Raw genomic sequence first — 6,000 nt, 5'->3', positions numbered from 1 at the left:
AAAAACGAAAGCAAAATAAAACAGCTTTGCAAAGAGAAATTGGATTGAAACTACTGGATAGGTAGTCTGAGGTAATAATAAGGGAGGAGACCACCCCTCATATCGTCATATGCCCAGTTTCTGCCTCCAGTGAAAAAAAGAAATAAAAACTAAAAGGCAGAAATGAAATCCACAGGCAGACAGCCCGGCGCCACACCCTGGGCCTGGTAGTTAAAGATCGACCCTGACCTAATTGGTTATGTTATCTATAGATTACAGACATCGTATAGAAAAGCACTGTGAAAATCCCTGTCCTGTTATGTTCCATTCTAATTACCAGTGCATGCAGCCCAGTCACGTACCCCCTGCTTGCTCAATCGATCATGACCCTCTTACGTGGACCCCTTTAGAGTTGCAAGCCCTTAAGAGAGACAGGAATTGCTCGTTTGGGGAGCTCGGCTTTTGAGATGTGAGCCTTGCCAATGCTCCCGGCCAAATAAAACCCTTCGTTCTTTAACTCGGTGTCTGAGGGGTTTTGTCTGCGGCTCGCCTTGCTACAATAAAAAATATATATTCTAGTTCTCGTACCTGTGTAAGCTTAAACAAGCTATGTCAAGTACCCCATCAGTGAAATGAGAAGGTTAGATTAGATAAGAGAAAAGCATCCTGTTTACCTGTGACATTTCTTTTCATAAGTGTCCCTGAGGAAGGACAGTGAACCTTAGAAGTCATTGTCCACCAGATATGCTTGAGACTTTTCTCCCACAGATTCTTGTTCTCAAAGAACAATAAAGAATTCATCTGATCAATCTTTCCAGCTACTAAGTGGAGTGTTCAACATGGTCAATTTCTTAACATGGAATTCAATGTCCTTTACAATGCCTCAACCTTTATTCCCAGCCTCATTTGTCACCACGTATTACACTAAATTATTTGCTGTTTCTTTAACACATTCCTTGCTTCTGTGCATTTACTTATGCCCTTTTTCATATCCCAGTTCATGACCTAGCAAAATATTACACATCCTTCAATCTCCAAGTCAAATATCACCTCTTTAGGAAACCCTATTTCACCACTAATAGAGAACCACCCAGAAGATTTTCCAACTGAAAGTTTAGGGCCACTTTTCAGAATTTTCAAGGTCCCTTTTATGAATTAAACATTTGTTTATTTATGTATGTATTTATTTATTTATTGGCCAGGCCCTCAGCAAAGAGTGAATTAGCCCCTGTTGGTGGGTACGGGCCCACTGATATATTTTGTTTGACCAGCATACTATTTTCTTAAGAATCTGAATCTGCCTTCAGGCAGCTATTAAGCTGTCTAGGTTGCAACAAGCCCCACCACTTAGCAGCGTTTTCACACATACCTGCTATTTTCTCAGGTTCTAAAGGCTTTTGGGTTTGCTCTCTCTGCCCATTTAATTTATTCTTTAAGACTGCAGCCAGCCACAGTATTTCTTAGATTTTTCTACTCCCAAGCCTTGTTGTGGAGTAGAATATAGTTCCCATAATTATAAATGCAAGTTCAGAGCCCCCCTTGAAAATGATCTTTGCTGCTGTTTATAATAGGGGAGTAGACAGAAGGGAAACAAATTAAGCAACATGGAGATTAACCAGTTTTTCTAAACCATCCTCCTCTCTGGCCTCCTTAGGGTACTTACTCTCTTCCTGGGAGGGGTGGAAATGATGGTGGGAGTGGGAGTTACTGTTAAACCTGCTTCTGAATCAAGTTTTATTTTAAATGACATCGTTTATAAGAGAGACAATTTACCATCTGCTAGTTTATTATCCATATACACAAAAAAGAAAACTATATAATAAAGGTAACTGCCAAAATGACTATAAAATTTGTTTCATTTTGAACTAAAACTAAAGAAACTATAACATGTGACTCAACCTTTGACTACTCAGATTCAGCATTTCTTTCATTAAAACTTTAACACATAACCCCACATTTCTGTTTTCTTCCTGAGACTCACTTTCACATCCTGTCGTGACTTCAGAATTTGTGCAGCCAGTGGTAATGATCTAAAAATGTTTCATTTCCTTCTCTGCTGTCCCCCAAAAGGCATAATATATCGTATTAAATAAATTTCAGTAACACAGTATCATCATTTTCTGCTCAAAGGAGTTTAACCTAGTACAATTAAGTGCAGTATTTGAATTCCAGCAAGAAACACTCATGCCACACTTCTTTTTAAGAGATGATTTTTTTCTTTTATATGCTCCTTTTTATTGGTGACTTTCTGATAGCTTTTCTAAGAAGTAAAGATTTGTGTTTGCTGAGTTCACTCTAGTCCCCAGGCAATCAGCATCTTTCCCACCACCAAATGCAGAAAAATGCTTGACTTTTCCCAAGCAGAGCTGCGTATAATTAAAATTTGGCAAAGGCAGAAAAAGTATCACAAGGATTTGCTGAACTTGACACTATGGTGAATGGAAGCTAGTCATACAAATTTTTTGGCAGAAGGATACTTTCTTTTATAAGTCCAGTACTACAGGTGGCGGTAACACGAGGAAGAGACTTTAGCTCCTTCAGAGGATCTCCATAACTAAGATGGCTATAAAGTCCTCCATCCTAGACACAGTGAATAAATGATGTAATGTTTAGTTAACTCCGGAAAAATCTGACGGAGCCAGCTTGGTGCCATCTCACTTTCCCATTACCAGCCTTCATGCCTCTCTCTCTCCTTTTCCTCATTCCAAGTTCCTGTAATATAAGACGTTTCTATAATCTAGGTAAAAAGTTAATGGTGGGAAATTAAAGTTTGACCTCTCTGATAGAGGATGGAAGATTTGCTTTTAAATAGCTAATGCCTGAAGTTTGGTAGACTCTAGAGAAGCCCTAAAGGTGAATAATTATTTGAGGTTAGCACCTCCTCAAAGCCCCGTCCTAGTCTATTTACTCTTAAGTCCAATCTTCTTGTATAAGGAAACATATTAGGGAAAACAAATGTTCTAATTCGAGGCTAATGCCACATTCAAAATTTCGCTTTCGTTTTCATTACTTGAGGCATGATATAATGTTCCATAATTCCCACCTAGAACCTACGATAAGAGCCTCCTTAAAAAAAAAAAAAAATGGGAGTTGAGCAATGAGAACACATGGACACAGGGAGAGGAACATCATACACTGAGGCCTGTCAGGGGGTGGGGGACTAGGGGAGGGGTAGCATTAGGAGAAACACATAATGTAAATGACGGGTTGATGAGTGCAGCAAACCACCAATGGCATGTGTATACCTATGTAACAAACCTTCAAGTTCTGCACAGGTATCCCAGAACTGAAAGTATAATAATAAAAATAAAAACATTTGGTTTATTTCTGAAACAAAACAGGCTTAACATACCTAATTTACAGATGACTTATATTAGAGTTCTTCTAGCATAAAAATATTTTTAATTAAAAATTTGAAATTGGTCATATATTCTAAAATTCAACAATTGACCTCTGACTCAAATCCATGTCAGTCAAATTCTGCACATCTTAACATATGCAGATTTTTACAAATACTTCTTGTTTTTTATTCTTGTCAAACAAAACCTTAAGTAAAAGTCACAACTAAATGATACCTTAATTATTCCATATCAAGAAGTGGAAAATGTTAAAACACTATGCAATTTACTCTCAGTGTTGATGATTAACTATTAGGAAACGTGAATCATTATAAGAACCCCTCATATTCTTCTCTTGATGTAAGGTTCAAGGTGAAACACTAGATTAGCTCAACAAAAGGATGTCTCTTCTCGTCTCCAGAAAAGAGTAACCTTCTGTTCTTGGACTTGAACTCTCAACTGAAAAGTCCCTGGAGCATGTGCCCCAGGAACTGAACCTCCTGTCTCAGGGCTTCTAATAATATGCCAATTCTGACCACCACAATTAATCCTTTTATAAAACTGTAATTTAAAATTAAATCACTACAGCCCTAATACACCTTCACACAGTCACATGGTTTGTACAGGCATAACTTGTTTTACTGTGCTTCACTTTATTAAACTTGTCAGATACTGTGTTTTTGTGAAAATTGAAGGTTTGTGACAACCCTGCATTGAGAAAGTCTATCAGGCCCATTTGTCCAATAGCATATGCTCACTGTGTATCTGTGTCATATTTTAATAATCCTTGCAATACTTCAAACGTTTTCATTATTATTTAATCTATTATGGTTGTCTGTAACCAGTGATCTTTGATGTTACTATTTTAATTGTTGTGAGGTACCACAAACTGCACCCATATGAGAGCAAACCTAACTTATAAATATTGAATGTGTTGTGACTGTTCCACCAATCCTTCATTCCCTAGATCCTTTCCCTTTCCCAGTTCACTCTATTTCCTGAAACACAAGAATATTGAAGTTGGGTCAATAATAACCCTACAATGACCTTTAAGCGTTCAAGTGAAAAGAAGAGTTGCACATCTCTCACTTTAAGTTGAAAGCTAGAAATGTTTAAGGTTAGTCAGGAGGCACATTGAAAGTAGAGATAGGCCAAAAGCTAGCCTCTTGTGTCTAAGAGACCTAAACAAAGGAAAATGTATTGAAGGAAATTAAAAGTGCTAATACAGTGAACATATGAAAGATAAAGTAAGACAACCTTATTTCAGACATGGAGAAAATTTTAGTGGCCTAGATGGATAGAAGATCAAACTATCCACACTATTCTCTTAATCCAAAACTTAATCCAGAGTACCGGAGCAAGGCCTTTATGCTCTTCCATTCTGTGAAGGTTAAGAGAAGTGGGGGGTGAACCAAGATGGCCAATTAGAAGCAACTGTGTTCTGTGGATCTCTCAGAGAACAAAAACTGTGAGTGAATTCTACACCTTCAACTGAGGTATCCAGGTTCTCATATTGGGACTGACTAGGCGGTCAGTGTGACCCACAGAGAGTGAGGAAAAGCTGGGTGGGGCAACAGCTCACCCGGGAACAGCACAGAGCCAGTGAAGCCCCTACACCCAGCCAAGGGAGGTGGAAAGTAATTGTGGGACCCCACCCAGGAAACCACGCTTTTCCCACAGATCTTTGCAACATGCTGATCGGGGGATCCCCTCGTGAGCCCACATCACCAAGGCGTTGGAGCCAAAGCACAGAGCTGTGTGGACTCTTGGCATCAGCTCAGGCACGCATAGAAACCTCCTGAGTTTTTGCATACTCTGGCCCCAGAGGCAGGAGATCCTTCCATTTCCCAGGAAGGGGGCTGAAGCCAGGGAGCCAAGTGGTATTGCTCAGTGGGACCCACTCCCATGGCACCTCACAAGTTAAGACCCACTGGCTTGGAATTCCAGCCAGTCAGTGGCATCCTGAAGACTGTCTAAGACAACCAAGTTCACAGGGTTGAGAAGGGGCAGCTGCTATCTCTGCTGCTTCAATAGGCCATTCTGGCCTGCTAGCTCCAGGAAACTGGGTGGTCCAGACTAGGAGGAATTCCCCACAGCACAGCACAGTTGCTGTGGCAAATAATGGCCAGACTGCTTCTTTAAATGGGACCCCACTCCATCCCTCCTCACTGGGTGGGGTCTCCCTGCAGGAATCTCAGCAACTCCAGTCAGGGTTTTGCGGACAGAACTCTGATGTCCTTGGGATGGAGTCCTTGGGATGAAGCCCCTCGGGGGAAGGGCAACTGCAGTCTCTGTGGTTCAGCTGACTTAGTCTTTCCTGCCTGCTGGCTCTGGAGGGTCTGGGTGCTCTGGATGAAGTGGATTCCCTTCAGTATAGCACACCCACTCCATCAAAGGGCACCCAGACTGCTTCTTTAAGCAGGTTCTTGATCCCATTTCTCCTGACTGGGTGAGACCTCCCAACAGGGGTCTCCAGATACCTCCTACAGGAATGTTTGGGAGGTCAGTACTCCTCTGGGATGGAGCTCCCAGAGGAAGGACCAGACTGCCTTCTTTGTTGTTTCATAGCCTTCACTAGTGATACCTCCAGCTGCAGGAGAGAATGAGGCTACTAAAGTCTGGAGTAGACACCCAGAAAACCACAGCAACCCTACAGAATAGTGGCCTGAAAAACAAAGAAAGA

The sequence above is a fragment of the Trachypithecus francoisi genome, unplaced genomic scaffold, assembly GCF_009764315.1.
Source record: "Trachypithecus francoisi isolate TF-2019V2 unplaced genomic scaffold, Tfra_2.0 Lachesis_group6, whole genome shotgun sequence".
In the NCBI taxonomy this organism is placed as follows: Eukaryota; Metazoa; Chordata; class Mammalia; order Primates; family Cercopithecidae; genus Trachypithecus; species Trachypithecus francoisi.
The sequence above is the reverse complement of the archived record's forward strand: the minus strand, read 5'-3'. Positions refer to the sequence as shown.